Here is a 17771-nt window from a genome sequence, read left to right on the forward strand (position 1 = left end):
TAGCCACTATAAATGCTAGGTTTCAGTTGTTTCTGATAAGTCTCCAGTATCAACACTTCCAAGCAAAAAAAAACAGGGACAATCTGTAGACATGCTGAGATAAAAGAACATACTCTTTGACAGAATTCAGCCACCCATCACAACATTTACATTTTAGTCATTTAGCAGACGCTCTTATCCAGAGCGACTTACAGTTAGTGAATGCATACTTTATTTTATAAAAAATTAAATTATAATTCATACTGGCCCCCCATGGGGAACGAACCCACATCCCTGCCGGCCAAACCCTCCCCTACCTTGGACGACGCTGGACCAATTGTGCGCCGCCCATGGGTCTCCCAGTCACGGGAGATAATCTATGCAAATATGCCCCCTTTTGTGTTTTACACCTCCAGCAGAATAATGACATTTCTGAGTGCATGATATTCAGTTTACCTTGCATATCGTACATGCTATGGATGGTCTTAAACTGCAGTAATTTGTCTGAGATTAGAAGAACATGACTGGGCATTCTAACATATCTGTATCCATTCATCATCACCAATAGTGTCTCCCAGGTCTTCCTCATATTTTTGTTTTCAAATGTTTTGTGTCATCGGGAAAAAGCCACTATCAACCCTTGATACAGTTTGGATATTAACTTTAGAGGTTCATCAGACTGCCTTAAAATAGTTTCAATCTTTGAAGCTTCTGACTTGTCCAGTGTTGGCAGCACAGAGAGAATAAAGTGTTGTATTTGGAAAAGTTCACCTCTGCTCCGTCACAGACTGTTCTTCCCTGGCTACCTGACCCTGATGAGACCCCTGTCACCATCTGATCCTGCTCAGATGAGGCATGACAAATAATTGCCTTGGTGTACATTAATACATTATATTATCCAAGAAAATTCAATGGTTCAATAGTTGAAAGGACCATTATTCCCAGATCACAGACTGTAGCCTACCCATCAACTCAAGATGGAACTTTGTAGCCATTCACTGATTATGATAATATACTGTACAATTCACCTGAGCTCCGTAGACTGGTCTTCCCTGGCTGTCTGAAACCTGCTGGGACACCTGTCACCATCTGATCCTGCTAAGAGACATGAGCATAGTGTTGTGTACTGACAGTGAAGCCTGTAAAGCTGTTTATACCGTGTCAGTGTGAAAAGTAAAGAATTAGCTAGGGAAACTGACAGATCAATGACGTTACATTACAATAGTGACTAATAAAACTCACATTACGTCAAAATATATCAGTCTTAAAATCGTTTGGTGTCTAACTGAAGTATATTCCCATTCATATTTTAAGTTCACTTGAGTGATTAGGAACACTTAAGTGGTAAGCCATGACTTCCTGTTTCACTGGGGTATAAATATGTGACACACAGGCCAAGTTCCCATATTCATCCATCTCTATGGGAAAGACCAGAGAACACAGTAATGATGTGCGACAAAAGGTGGTTGAGCTGCACAAATCAGGAAACGTCTTTAGAGAAAATAGATAAACGGTTGAAAATGCCCATTTCCACTATCATGGCAATAATTAAGAAGTTTAAAGCAACTGGAGATGTTAACAATTGGCCTGGAAAAGGACGTGTGTCTATACTGACCCCACGTACAGGGAGGGAGGATGGTTAGAGTGGCCCAAAAATCTCCAAGGATCACAGCTGGAGAATTGCAGACGTTAGTTGGTTCTTGGGGTCAGAAAGCCTCCAAAACTACGATAAGACATAACCACAAGTTGCTTGGGAGGGTTGCCATAAAAAAGCCTTTGCTGCCATCAAACAACAAACTCAAGTGCCTACAGTTTGCCAAACGTTACTGGATTTGTCAATGGGACCGGGTTCTATGGTCAGATACCAAAATATAGCTTTTTGGAAACAGACACCAGAGGTGGGTTTGGTGTAGACAGAAAGATAGCCATGCAGAAAAGTACCTCATCCTCACTGTGAAGTATTGTGGTGGATCTTTGATGTTGTGAGGCTGTTTTTCTTCCAAAGCCCCTGGACAACTTGTTAGGATACATTTTTATCATGGACTCCAAGTACCAGTAGATATTAAATCAAAACCTGACTGCCTCTGCTAGGAACTTAAATCTTCCAGCAGGACAATGATCCAAAGCACACCTCAAAATCAACACAAAAGTGGTTCACTGACCACAGAATCAAGGTTTTGCCATGGCGATCCCAGTCCCCTGACCTAAACCCCATAGAAAATCTGTGGGATGATCTGAAGAGGAGAGCCCACAAGCATGGACCTTGGAATCTGAAGGATCTGGAGATTCTGTATGAAGGAATGGTCTCAGATCCCTTGCCATGTGTTTACAAACCTCATTATGCATTATAGGAGAAGACTCAGAGCTGTTACCTTGGCAAAGGGAGGTTGCACAAAGTATTGAATCAAGAATTTTTTTCTTTCAGTTATTTTACTTTAAATGTTCGATTTTTGTGAATATTTTGAATGAAAGACCAGGAGGATAAACAATGAAGAAATTTTTTTCACAGCCAGTTTTGCTAATATTTACCAAGGGTGCCAATATTAGTGGAGGGCACTGTATGTATTGTATCTGTCCCTAACTATATAAACAATTTAAAATCATGCCACTGGCTTTAGCCAGTACAAAATATATTACAGGCAGTTCTGAAGTTATAGGTTGGTGCAACAAGTCATGCACGCGAAGAGCTTTTATCCTGGTCAATTTTGACTATGATTTATGTGTTTTGCTATTTTGTTATAGGCCTACTGTAGGTTCTGACCGTTATAACGCGTGAACATGTATTTTTGTGGTTGTTTATTATTAAACATAGTCCTATAGCCTAACAACATGTTTCCGACACTCGCAAAATTCTTTCAGCTAGATGTTTTTAACAAAATATGTGTTTCAACAATTTATTAAACAGTGTAGAAAGCTACAGTCTAATCTTTGTTTTTATGTCAATGTTTGCTTATCCTGGATGAGCAGGAAAACAAATAGACATAGGGAAATACAGAGCACCACGTCAATGTAGACATTTAGGGCTTGTTTCCCAGACACAAATTAAGAATGAACATTTCAAATTGAACGTTTTTTAGTCAAGGACCAGTCTGACAAAATTGTTGAATCTCTAATCAACTGATAGCTTAGATCTTAGCTAGCTACAAAATCTATTCTAAATGTGCATCAGTCAGGCTTCAGACCAAGGCATAGCACCATCTCAGCAGCATCACTGGTTTTAAATTAAGCAGTGGTGGAAAAAGTACCCAATTGTCATACTTGAGTCATTTTCTATTAAGGCATCTTCACATTTACTCAAGTAGAAGTGAAAGTCACCCAGTAAAATACTACTTGAGTAAAAGTATTTGGTTTGAAATAAACTCAATTATCAAAAGTAAAATGTAATTGCTAAAATATACTTAAGTATCAAAAGTAAAAGTATATCATTTAAAACTCCTTATATTAAGCAAACCAGAAGACATCATTTTCTTGTTTATTTTAATTTACGGATAACTAGGGTCACGCTCCAACACTGACATCATTTACAAACGAAGCATGTGTTTAGTGAGTCATCAGATCAGAGGCAGTAGGGATGACCAGGGATGTTCTCTTGATAAGTGTGTGAATCTTATTTTCCTGTCCTGCTAAGCATTCAAAATGTAAAGAGTACTTTTGGGTGTCAGGGAAAATGTATGGAGTAAAAAGTACAATATTTATTTAGGAATGTAGTGAAGTAAAAGTAAAAGTTGTCCAAAATATAGATAGTACAGATATGCAAAAAAACGACTTAAGTAGTACTTTCAAGTATTTTATTAAGTGGTAAATTGTTTGGATTAGTGTTAATCTCGTCAACAAAAATAGTGACTAAAATATTCACCAAACACCTATTTTTCAAGGGGAATTACCAAGACCATAGCCTAACTGGCTAAATATAACAAGAACAAACTATAGGCTGAAATATTTTTCATTTCAATTTACTAAAACCAATTTTTGGAGAGATTGAGAGCTTTTCCGTGTCTATGCAGCGCCGTTCTGTTCAGCAGAACGCCACAGCCTACAACAGCTGGTGAGTTGCAGGTGAGCAAGAGTTGAGGGTGGGCAGAAAGACAGACAGACTCCACTCCCATTATAGGCTACACATCGCGCAGGTGACTCGTGCAGTTGACTCTCTCTGCCTGGTTAAGAAACACATGCTGCTTTACTCAATTAAAAACAATAGCAGCATTGGTTTTAAATAGTGATGCAACAGTCTAGCTATGTTTTCTATCCATTGAGTGTAGATGTGGGCTGTCTTTGAATTTCTAGTCTCGCTCAACCCTCTCACTTTCCCCACTGCATTTCATAGCCAGGTTCAGTATAGCCAATGTAGCCAAGTCTCCCTCTTTTCCTCAGCGAAGACGGCTTGGTTCTAGCCCTTACAGTTCAAAAGATATGACCCATAATACCGTCGCTACGTTTTTATTCTTTCTATTGTGCATTGGCAGGCCTCATTTTAAAAGCGGGCCTAAAACTAGCCTACTTGCGGGCCGGACTGTTAACCATTAAGTTTAGGCTACACCTTGTTCAGTCATGTTACCTCATTAGCTAGCTATAGCTAACATCCTGGGTCACATTCAACAGGAGGAAACATTTTGGAATGTACAGATAGAAATATGCTATGTAGAACAAACATGCCTCTGGCATATGGAATAAAGTCTGCTCTATTCATGGGATTTCTATCTGCAACATTCGAGAAGCTTTACCAGTAACATTACCTGCAACTCAGTATTAGGAAGGTATTCTTTAATGTTTTGTACACTCAGTGTATATTCTTGTATATGTTTAATATTTCTGCTGTTGGGAAGAGAATAGGTATGCAGAAGGTGATGTATGTTTGTGCACATGGAAGTCTGATTCATTTTACTATTGGTTAATCATCAATTTGACAATAACTAGACTAAATCATTATTCAAATGACAAATATGACTTTATGATATTTTATTCAAAGTGACTAAGACTACACTAAATAAAAAAGTGACACTAGTTTGGATAGGAAGAAACACTGTGCTGCTCTATTCATTGACTTATCTAAAACGTTCGACACTGTCGACCACTCTTTGCTAATTCAAAGGTTGTCTGAAATTGGCCTGGATCAGGCATCATGTAGACTACTAAAGATAGCGTTAGTAGTATTGTTAGCTATAGACCGGGTCATTCTAGATAGGTTTAGTCGCCCTCTAAAACTATTTTAGTAAGTGCTTTTCATTAACACATTGGCCTACCTTGTTTTCCATGAAAAGTTGTGTTCTCTCTCTCGTGAGGCAGAAACCAGGCAGGCAGGACAGGACAGGAAGGTTGTCACTCTGTAGGCTGTACCTAGCAGACCACTGTGACTGACAAGTGAATCCACCTGTCGCAGCGAGCGTGGGGGTAAACTTGTGAAATCCCAGGGACAGGGTTGTATTCACTTGACGAAACAGAGGAATGTTGGCTGAAATTGGAGGACTTGTATTCACTTGATGAAATAGAGGAATGTTGGCTGAAATTGGTAGCACCCTTACACCAGGGAACCAAAAAGTGTTCGACCTGGAACCAAAAAAAGGGTTTTACCTAGAACCAAAAAGGGTTCTCCTATGGGAACAGCCAAAGAACCCTTTTGGAACTGTTTTTTCTAAGAGTGTATACAAACAAATTCATAGAGCTACCAGTCCTGTCATTTCTTTCCTAACCATCACATCAGGCTTTTACAGTTTTTCTCGATCGCTAAGACACTTTCAATGAAACTTTGAATGACACAGATCTCCATCATAACCTGAGCACAACAGTATTATTTTTTGTAAAATTGTAAGTCATTTCTCATTGCTTTCACACAAAATGCAAATGCTAAGCAAATGTTTGCAAAACTGTAAACACAACTCTCTACAAAAGTGGCAAAATTCAGTTGAGTAAATCATGCCAAATAAAATATAAACATTTGGTCACAGCTAATACAAATTACTCTTCTGCATGTGTGCAAAACTTATTTGCCCAATTGTTCAATCAGTCATTATTCATGCACTAAAGAGGTCGCTCAGCTCTGAATTGCTGTTTGCAAGAATGGACCAAGTAGGAGGCCGAGGGTAAGGACAAAGGAGAGGTAGAGGGGCCCATAGAGGAAGATGGGTTCAGATGTGTGGAGGTGGAACGTTTAGGATTACCGTCCACATGACCAATGTCCCTCCTAGACACAACGAATGCCGGTTGTACGGCAATCACTGAAGAGGACTGCCAAGCGTGGATACACCATGCAAGGAGATTTTTTTCCTCGCTGCATTGCAAGGGAAAACATTCAGTGTGATGTTGATGAAAACATGTGGCCTGATCGACAAGAACGAATGGACTGAATGTGGTGTATACTGTATTGGTGTTTTTTTTACATTGCTTAGTTTTTGCCATGATTTGTTAGCTTGGTGTATTTTATTTGTATTCTCTGTATATACCGTACAGCATCATTGCATTTGTAAAGGACAACATGGATAAAGGTCAAATAAAGCCTTTTTGTTTCTGGATTTTAATGCGCTTGAGTGACATTCTTATTGCATTGGTCATCTTTGGTCAAATCATTTTAGGACAAAAGAATACAGCCCATGATGTGATAATATGTTTACTTGTCTTTTTATGGTCATACTATAATTATAGTATCAACAGATGGCAAAGACATGTAAAAGAGGGTTAACCATGTTAGGGTATATTGATAGTTGTAGTTACTATTTATTGGGCCATTGTGTAACGACTGATTTTGAAATAACTTTTCATTAGATAACAAGTTTTGTTTTGATGGAGGTAGTTGATTTTGTGTCATTTTGGCCAACGTGTTTCAGTTTCGGGCTACATGTTAATTGTTTAGAAAAAGTTAATTCTGTTTGGTCAAATTTTCTCAAGAAATTTTATTAGAGAAAACGTATGATATTTAAGTCAATGCGTTGATATTGAGTCTCTCTTTCTCTCCACAGTACTCTGTGTAGCCCAGCATTCAGCCCAGCCTGAGACTCGGCAGGTGAAAGGCATCGTGGGAAAGTTTCTCTCTTTTCCAGAGAGGGTGTTGAAATCTGGCAGTTTACTTTATAGAGACCTTGGCAGTATTGCACATGTGTACCCTGGTAAACAAAGTAATACAAACTTTGAGAAGAGATTTAAACACCGCCTTAACTGGAACAATGTTACTGGATTCTTCACTTTGTCAGACCTACAAATAGAAGATTCTGGGGTTTATACTTTGGAGAATGCAGATGAAGAGAAGATCAGCCATACATTTCAGCTGACTGTGTACTGTAAGTGTGTGTTGTAAATTATAAATTCATTAAAGCGGCAATCAGCAGTACAAACAATACTAAAGCGGTCGCTTTATTGGTTTGGTAAAAAGCTGAGGGATGGAGCTGGAGAAATGTAACCACTCTCAAATTCATTGACAGAGCTATGGATGCAAGGACTGATCAACCATTATATAAAAATTATAGTTGAAACCATGTTTTGAGACTATAGTGTTTGTTTACAATTTATTTGTTTACAAACACTGGAGTAAAACAAGCTGATGGGTTCTCTGACGGGGACTAAGCTCATGAGGCATTTATAAGTTATGTTCTTCAAGAATCAATGGGTCCATATCATTAATGTATAAGTCCAAAAATGGATGTAGCAACTGTTCTTTGCCACTTTAAAGATAAGTTCCATTTCACAAATGCTCATTTATTCATTATTTGTCTTCCAGATGTTCTGTCCAAACCTCAGGTGACAGTCCATGACAACAGCTCCTGTAGCATGGTGTGTTCTGTGGAGAACGGGAGAGATGTGACCCTTTCCTGGTACAGAGGAGGAGAGATACTCAACCAGAGCAGCAGCCCTGACCTCAACATCACCCTCTCTCTACCTCTCAAGGTGGATGAACAGAACAGAGACTCTTATAGATGTGAGGCTGCCAACCCAGTCAGCAATGAGATAGCTGCTGTTCCAAATTCCTGTATAGAGAGTGATCACGCCAAGGTGGCAGGTACAAAAAAACATGTGCAGTAGCAATGTTAAATTGCTGATATCCAGACAACACCAAATTCAATATGAAACAATAAGTATGGTAGAGCTCATTTTATGAAATGCAATGTTTTAATAAAAAAATTGTTTTCTCTCTTTTTACTTTAGATGGTGATGAGAGGATTCGAGGTTGTCTTATTATTGCTGTAATCTGCGTTTTGGTTGCGTCAGGACTTGTTGGACTTGCAATCTATCTTAAGAAGAGGAGAAATGGACACTCACATGCAGGTATTCATCTTTTAGTGGGGTGAGGTCATTCTCCTTGTCAAAGTCAAAACATGTTGTGCACAACCTTTTTCAATTATCAAGGATAGTGTTTTGGAAAAGGAAGGAAATGTTTGCCTGAACAATGGATGCAGGTCAAATGAAATGGCATATCTTCCACACTTCCTCTGCTTGGTCAGACAGTTACATTATCTCTGACCACTTTTCTAAATGTTGAAAAAGCAGAAGGCACATACACACACAAGCACACTCTGACAATCATTACTGTATAGCTTCTCTGGCGCCAAAAGGATCGCTAGCACAGACACAGGTACCCAATGTAACATGAGTCCTTAGTGTTTGCAGAACCTGTCTTGGGTTGAGCATTTGTGCATATCTGTCAGTTACTCCCACCCACACTGTATATTTCATTTCCTTTATTTGCCTTTATAGATTCACCTGAAAGAAAGCAAGATGACATTCAGTATGCAGAGAACTCACATTAAACCAGCAGATAACCAGGTTAGTAATAATGCTACAGGCTGATAAACATAGGAGATGTAATACAGCAGCTTTTGCAGCCCTCATGGCTACAACTATAGGATTTAGCTCTGTGCCAGTAGGTTAATGTGGTATTGAGTTGCACAGACAACCTGAGTTTAATAACCATCCTGATGTCATTGCAACCAGTTTTGCCCATATGAAATGGTCGTTTTGCACAATGAGAAGCCACCCTGCATATATTTTTTGCTTTCCTACACCCCCCCCTCTTTGCTTGTCCCTCTCAATCCTTCCCTCCCCACCTCCCTCCCTCTTCCTGTCTAGGAGGAGCGAACAGGTATACAAGGACTGAAGTCAATTAGAGACAACCCTAACCTTACATTAGTTTATGATACACTCCAGTTACATCGCATGGCTGCCAGCGAGGATGTTAACACTGCATGAAGGAGCAAAACAGGAAGGTTCTGAGAGGGTGACATGCTCATTCACATCCAAGAGAAGGCTTTACATCCTAAAGAGGATGTTAAGACAAAATTATAGTAAATATTCATCTAGAAAACGTAATGGAGGCACAGTTGTTACTGGAGAAAATTCCCATTTAACCATTGCGATGTTGTTATCATTTCAGACTTCCTTTGTTGGTCATTCTCACAGTCTTTTGTTGAATTGGGGCCTTGATGAGATTCACTGATACAGACAAATTCAATAGCTATGCCTAGGGTTATTAGTAGGATGATCCCTATTTTCAGGTGCCCATTGTCCCAATTTATAGGTTAAAACAAATGGAACCTATCTTTTAATCAAATTCACTAGTGCGTTTGCTATGCTAATGCTGGGCCAAAGCTTCTTTTCAGTATTGTCTGTTCTGTTTAAATTTAGGTGCCTGCCCTGTATCTTTTTATAGCTGGTCATTGTTTAGCTTGCCATTGGATAGCAGCAGTGTACATGCAAAGCAGATGTTTGGTGAGATAAAGCCACCTACTCCTTAGAAGCAATGGCTGTTAGGCTATGTTGGAAAACAAAAAGTCCATAGGTTGATTTTTTTCCTTTCACCATGTAGATTCTATTGAAACATTTCTGAGGGGTAGGTCTTTATTTGCCTTTTGACTCATAAAGTGATCTTTGGTGACATTTTACTCATTTATTTTCGCAAAATGCGAATTATTATTAAGTGTAGTTCAGATATTGCTTTGATGACAACTGTGTGCATGCATTTTGAATGTACGAAATTAACAGTTTAGTTTATTATGGTGGACCATTTATTGCTTGTCCTTATCTACACAGTATGTAGCTCATCATCTCTTAATAATACAATCACTCCCTCCTGCACCCTCCTGCGGACACTCCTATTAGAGCATGTTGTGCTCCAACTACGTTAGCCCACATATATAACTGTGAAAAAATACAAAATCTACTGACACCATAGTGAGTTGTTGCACTGGAGGCTATTTCATTTTTATACATTTGTATTTCAGAGTAGTTACTGAGACTGAATATTAAGATAATATAATTCACATTTCACTCTTCTAAAATAAGCTTATTACTTATTCAAACTGATAAAGTGTACTGAGGTTTTTTTGTTGTACTGAGCTTCAATATATTAAGTCAGACTTACCCATACATTCCATACATTTCCTAATGTTAAATGGTCGTCAATCCCCCATACATGCTTGAAAAATACTTACCTTATCACAACCCAAAAAATTATTTAAGTTTACTCCATTGTTTATATTTTTGTTGTCACTTGAGTTTTTGTAAACAGTGTATTACTACATTAACTTTTAAAAACTGTTAGTCTTTGCATCCATAGCTGCAGTCAAGAGTTTGAGATTGGCACAATTTCTCCAGATTCTGGTTTTAAAGTTTGACCTAGATAGTTTGTGTTTATGTATTGATATGTAGGCTACGTGTGCCTTTTTTTTTATTGATGTTGTTTTGTCCTTGAGCTGTTCTTGTCTATTAATGTGTTCTGTGTTTTGTGTGGACCCCAGGAACAGTAGGTGCTGATTTTGCAAAAGCTAATTGGGATCCTAATAAAATACCAAATGTAGCCTACTTCTAGGGTCAAACTAGGAGGGACCACTGTAATTGTTTGGTGGTTTTCAAGTGTGTTTCTCTATTTGAGTTTAAGTTTATTTGGGACGTTTTGTCCAGTTACTTTTAATGCCAGGCAGCTGTACATTTCTAATTTGAAAAGAATGATGACTAATCCTATTAAACTTCAAGCAAACAATGTTTTTCTTCTAATGTATTTTCTCCATCTAGTGGTTGAATGGTTTTATATTTCAGCATACTGTATACTGTACTGTATATACTACACTATTTTGTACTCAAATCAAATCAAATTCTATTGGCCACATGCGCCGAATACAACAGGTGCAGACATTACAGTGAAATGCTTACTTACAGCCCTTAAACAACAGTGCATTTATTTTTAACCAAAAAGGTAAAAATAAAACAACAACAAAAAAAGTGTTGAGAAAAAAAGAGCAGAAGTAAAATAACAGTAGGGAGGCTATCTATACAGGGGGGTACCGGTGCAGAGTCAATGTGCGGGGGCACCGGCTAGTTGAGGTAGTTGAAGTAAAATGTACATGTGGGCAGAGTTAAAGTGACTATGCATAAATAATTAACAGAGTAGCAGCAGCGTAAAAGGATGGGGTGGTGGGGCAGTGCAAATAGTCCGGGTAGCGATGATTAGCTGTTCAGGAGTCTAATGGCTTGGGGGTAGAAGCTGTTGAGAAGTCTTTTGGACCTAGACTTGGCACTCCGGTACCGCTTGCCGTGCGGTAGCAGAGAGAACAGTCTATGACTAGGGTGGCTGGAGTCTTTGACAATTTTGAGGGCCTTCCTCTGACACCGCAAGGTATAGAGGTCCTGGATGGCAGGAAGCTTGGCCCCAGTGATGTACTGGGCCGTACGCACTACCCTCTGTAGTGCCTTGCGGTCGGAGGCCAAGCAGTTGCCATATAACAGGCGGTGATGCTACCAGTCAGGATGCTCTCGATGGTGCAGCTGTATAATTTTTTGAGGATCTGAGGACCCATGCCAAATCTTTTCAGTCTCCTGAGGGGAAATAGGCTTTGTCGTGCCCTCTTCACGACTGTCTTGGTGTGTTTGGACCATGATAGTTCGTTGGTGATGTGGACACCAAGGAACTTGAAGCTCTCAACCTGTTCCACTACAGCCCCGTCGATGAGAATGGGGGCGTGCTCAGTCCTCTTTTTTTTCCTGTAGTCCACAATCATCTCCTTTGTCTTGGTCATGTTGAGGGAGAGGTTGTTATCCTGGCACCACACAGCCAGGTCTCTGACCTCCTCCCTATAGGCTGTCTCATCGTTGTCAGTGATCTGGCCTACCACTGCTGTGTCGTCGGCAAACTTAATGATGGTGTTGGAGTCGTGCCTGGCCATGCAGTCATGGGTGAACAGGGAGTACAGGAGGGGACTAAGCACGCACCCCTGAGGGGCCCCCGTGTTGAGGATCAGTGTGGCAGATGTGTTGTTACCTACCCTTATCACCTGGGGGCGGCCCGTCAGGAAGTCCAGGATCCAGTTGCAGAGGGAGGTGTTTAGTCCCAGGATCCTTAGCTTAGTGATGAGCTTTGAGGGCACTATGGTGTTGAATGCTGAACTGTAGTCAATGAATAGCATTCTCACGTAGGTGTTCCTCTTGTCCAGGTGGGAAAGGGCAGTGTGGAGTGCAATAGAGATTGCCTCATCTGTGGATCTGTTGGGGTGGTATGCAAATTGGAGTGGGTCTAGGGTTTCTGGTATAATGCTGTTGATGTGAGCCATGACCAGCCTTTCAAAGCACTTCATGGCTACAGACGTCAGTGCTACGGGTCGGTAGTCATTTAGGCAGGTTCTTAGAGTCCTTGGGCACGGTGACTATGGTGGTCTGCTTGAAACATGTTGGTATTACAGACTCAGTCAGGGACATGTTGAAAATGTCAGTGAAGACACTTGCCAGTTGGTCAGCACATGCTCGGAGTACACGTCCTGGCAATCCGTCTGGCCCTGCGGCCTTGTGAATGTTGACCTGCTTAAAAGTCTTACTCACATCGGCTACGGAGAGCGTGATCACATAGTCATCCGGAACAGCTGGTGCTCTCATGCATGCTTCAGTGTTACTTGCCTCGAAGCGAGCATAGAAGTGGTTTAGTTCGTCTGGAAGTCTTGTGTCACTGGGCAGCTCGCGGCTGTGCTTCCCTTTGTAGTCTGTAATAGTTTTCAAGCCCTGCCACATCCGACGAGTGTCAGAGCCAGTGTAGTACGATTCAATCTTAGTCCTGTATTGACTCTTTGCCTGTTTGATGGTTCGTCGGAGGGCATAGCGGGATTTCTTATAAGCGTCCGGGTTAGAGTCCCGCTCCTTGAAAGCGGCAGCTCTACCCTTTAGGTCAGTGTGGATGTTTCCTGTAATCCATGGCTTCTGGTTGGGGTATGTACGTACGGTCACTGTGGGGACGACATCATCGATGCACTTATTGATGAAGCCAGTGACTGATGTGGTGTACTCCTCAATGCTATCTGAAGAATCGCGGAACATGTTCAGGTCTGTGCTAGCAAAACAGTCCTGTAGCTTAGCATCTGCGTCATCTGACCACTTTTTTATTAACCGAGTCACTGGTGCTTCCTGGTTTAGTTTTTGCTTATAAGCAGGAATCAGGAGGATAGAGTTATGGTCAGATTTGCCAAATGGAGGGCGAGGGAGAGCTTTGTATGCGTCTCTGTGTGTGGAGTAAAGGTGGTCTAGAGTTATTTTTTTCCTCTGGTTGCACATTTAACATGCTGGTAGAAATTTGGTAGAACGGATTTAAGTTTCCCTGCATTAAAGTCCCCGGCCACTAGGAGCTCTGCATCTGGATGAGCGTTTTCCTGTTGATTTATGGCCTTATACTGCTCATTCAGTGCAATCTTAATGCCCGCATTGGTTTGTGGTGGTAAATAGACAGCTATGAAAAATATAGATGAAAATTCACTTGGTAAATAGTGTGGTCTACAGCTTATCATAAGATACTCTACCTCAGGCGAGCAAAACCTTGAGACTTCCTTAGTATTTGATTTTGTGCACCAGCTGTTGTTTATAAATATACACAGACCGCCACCCCTTGTCTTACCGGAGTCAGCCGTTCTATCCTGCCGATGTAGCGTAAAGCCCGCTAGCTGTATGTTATCCATGTCGTCGTTCAGCCACGACTCGGTGAAACATAAGATATTACAGTTTTTAATGTCCCGTTGGTAGGATAACTGTAAACTTAGGTCATCCAATTTGTTCTCCAATGATTGAAGATTGGCTAATAGGATTGATGGGAGCGGCAGTTTACTCGCTCGCCGTCGGATCCTTACAAGGCACCCCGACCTACGTCCACGATATCTCCGTCTCTTCCTCATGCGGGGATTTGGGCCTTGTCGGGTGTCTGTAGGATATCCTTCGCGGCCGCCTCATTGAAGAAAAAATCTTCGTCCAATACAAGGTGAGTAATCGCTGTCCTGATATCCAGAAGCTCTTTTTGGTTATGAGAGACGATGGCAGAAACATTATGTACAAAATAAATGACAAATAACGCGGAAAAACACACATAATAGTACAATTGGTTAGAGGGCTGTAAAACGGCAGCCATCTTCTCCGGCGCCGTAAAGAGCCAGTGTGCTGAGCCAGTGTGTACTCTGAGCCAGTGTGCTGTATATTGTAAGTGTTATTTAAATCATGTGTTAGCTAAATGTTCTCAAACCTTTCTATGCTTTTACGTTTGGACTGTGGTCATGCATTATGGTGGCAATTTAAATTATGCCATGCCAATGTTATTTTTAATCACATTTGTTCAGAAAACATGAGTGCCTCATTTATCATTCTGTGTATTTATGTTATGTATTTTTCCACAAAGTTCAGATTGCTCAATGGCGTGACTCCAGTGTTTTGTTACAGGAAATTAGTAACATTCCTGTATAAAACACAGATTAGCCATACACTTTCAACCCTTTCTATTTTCACTTTGATTCCTGATCTATAGCATTATGGTCAGTGTAAAGAACTCCCTTTGGCTGCCCCTAAAACAAAGATGTTTCTGCAGCCCACACTGACAACCCCTCCTTCTGGTGCAGAGGTGTCTGGGTGTTGAACTTTTTCACCAGAAACCAACCCATATATATAATTAAGTGTATAAAATATATGTAGTGAACAAAGTGAAAACCAAATTAAGTAGAGCCTTTACGTTGTGAATAATTTATTAATATGATCAAGGAACTCAGGGAACAGACAAGACAACAAGATTTAGATTGGGAGACATTCTATCGGCCTTATATAGGAGAGTTGGCAGAACAGTCGTCCTGTACTAAAATGTAATCGTTTCATCTTAATATTGATTAATTTAATGAAGATACCGTGCAAATAATTGTCTTACATGCATGTAAAAATAACTATGATAAAGTGGTCTGACATAATATCATCCCCATCTGTAAATGTTATATTCAAAACAAACTCAAATGTACATCTCCTCTTCTCTCCATCTGTACTCTCCACAGTATAACCCCAGAATCTTCAATCTGAAAGTCTGACACAGTTAAGTATCCTGTAACATTGTCCAGTGTAGGCGGTTTTTCTTTCCCACAATCTCTTTCACCTGCTGAGTTTCAGACTATGCTAAATGCTGGGCTTCACAGAGTAGATATCTATACACAGAGTAGATCAATTGTATCTCAGTATCAACACGCTTGTCACAAAGTAGAGTATGTATTATATACGTAAGCTACAACATTTAGTCTGTTTTTTCCTGTTAAGACCCACCCAAAATAATTTGTTTGGGTCATCCTACATCACTCGTCTTGAAACTAACTGCAGCATTTTCAACCATCTCACTTATCTGCTCATTATCTTTTTAAAAAGCACATTACCTGTTCCTCAACCACTCATCTTTCACTCTACCATCTGGCCTCTACATGACAGATAGACACTGACCACATAATCACAGGAAAGCACAAACATGTTCTGTTTAGAGTGGAGCAGTCTAACTAACCTTTAACATGCAGTGTAAACACATGCTTACTTTGGATGAAATGCGTGATTGAAAAGCTGATCGGTATTACATTATAGTATATTGGTTGGGCATATCCTGTATAGATAGATACAGTGCATTCGGAAAGTATTCAGACCCCTTGACTTACTCCACATTTTCTTACGTTACAGCCTTATTCTAAAATGTATTAAGTAGATAGTTACAGCGTCATAGAAGGAATTGCCCTCAAACTTAGTTGAAATGGGAAACAAAAAAGTATATACTGTTCCTGTTATAGTGTGAGAAAAGGAAGTAATGGGTGAGAAGGAAAGACATCTTTCAGGGGAAAATACCCTGAAATCAGTTAACAGTCACCGTTACTGTAAATGTGTAGTTTATAATCATTGTTCCACATGTCTGTGAATCAAAACAACCAATCAAGTGTTGGCATACTCTGTAGTTATTGTGCCAGACTGGACTCAATGGACATACGTTTGATATTTTACGTAAATCTTTGCACCTCCAATAAGTAGTATTGATTATAAAGATAGAAGGTTACTTAAGACTTCACTATTATTCTACAATGTAAAAAATAGTAAAAATAAAGAAAACCCTTGAATGAGTAGGTGTGACCAGACTTTTGACTGGTAGTGTATATCGCGACCTTCTAGCAATCCAAAGGTTGTGTGGTCGAGTTGCATCAGTGTCAACTGTAGCATTTTAGCTCACCCATCCCCTCACCATTATTCTAACCTTAAACCAATTCACCTAACCTTTCATGTAAATTATCCTAACTTTTGTTGTTAGTTTTCCTAACCGCTAATGTAAATTCTCCCCATAATTCTCCTTTGTTGTTACAACACAACAAGCAACCTGGTCAATCTACACACAATAACCCATGGTGACTAAATGAAAAAACGTTTGACATGTTTGCACATTTATAAAAAATAATAAACAGAAATACCTTATTTACATAGGTATCCAGACCCTTTGCTATGAGACTCAAAATTGAGCTCAGATGCATCCTGTTTTCATTGATCATCCTTCAGATGTTTCTACAACTTGATTGGAGTCCACCTGTGGTAAATTCAATTGATTGGACATGATTTGGAAAAGCACACACCTGTCTACATAAGGTCCCACAGTTGACAGCGTAAGTCCGAGCAAAAACCAAGCCATGAGGTCGAAGGAATTGTCCGTAGAGCTCCGAGACAGGATTGTGTCGAGGCACAGATCTGGGGAAGGGTACCAAAACATTTCTGCAGCATTGCAGGTCCCCAAGAACACAGGGCCCTCTCTCATTAAATGGAAGAAGTTTGGAACCTCCAAAGCTCGTCCTAGAGCTGGCCGCCCAGCCAAACTGAGCAATTGGGGGAGAAGGGCCTTGGTAAGGGAAGTGACCAAGAACCCTAGGTCACTCTGACAGAGCTCCAGAGTTCCTCTGTGGAGATTGGAGAACCTTCCAGAAAGACAACCATCAATGCTGTACTCCGCCAATCAGGCCTTTATTGTAGAGTGGCCAGATGGATGCCACTCCTCAGTAAAAAGCACATGACAGCCCGCTTGGAGTTTGCCAAAAGGCACCTAAATTACTCTCAGACCATGAGAAACAAGATTGAACTCTTTGGCCTGAATGCCAAGTGTCACGTCTGGAGGAAACCTGGCACCATCTACCGTGAAGCATGGTGGTGGCAGCATCATGATGTGGGGATGTTTTTCAGTGGCAGGGACTAGGAGATTAGTCAGCATCGAGGGAAAGATGAACAGAGCAAAGTACAGAGAGATCCTTGATGAAAACCTGCTCCAGAGCGCTCAGGACCTCAGACTGGGACGAAGGTTCACCTTCCAACAGGACAACGAGCACACAGCCAAGACAATGCAGGAGTGTCTTCGGTACGAGTCTCGATGTCCTTGAGCTGCCCAGCCAGAGCATGGACTTCATCAAACATCTCTGGAGATATCTGAAAATAGCTGTGCAGCGACGCTCCCCATCCAACTTGACAAAGCTTGGGAGGTTCTGCAGAGAAGAATGGGAGAAACTCGCCAAATACAGGTGTGCCAAGCTTGT

At 40.6% G+C, this 17771-nt stretch overlaps 1 protein-coding gene across 1 annotated transcript in view; it reads left to right on the plus strand.

Moving 5' to 3' along the window:
• LOC121557893 (SLAM family member 9-like) overlaps nucleotides 1-10644 on the plus strand; it is a 56274-nt gene extending 45630 nt beyond the window's left edge. Inside the window, exon 6 of the mRNA XM_041871351.2 lies at nucleotides 9031-10644. The gene's annotated coding sequence lies outside the window, so the exon portion shown is untranslated. The remainder of the gene's footprint in view (nucleotides 1-9030) is intronic.
• The last annotated feature ends 7127 nt before the right edge of the window (nucleotides 10645-17771 follow it).

The sequence above is a fragment of the Coregonus clupeaformis genome, chromosome 22, assembly GCF_020615455.1.
Source record: "Coregonus clupeaformis isolate EN_2021a chromosome 22, ASM2061545v1, whole genome shotgun sequence".
Classification (NCBI taxonomy): domain Eukaryota; kingdom Metazoa; phylum Chordata; class Actinopteri; order Salmoniformes; family Salmonidae; genus Coregonus; species Coregonus clupeaformis.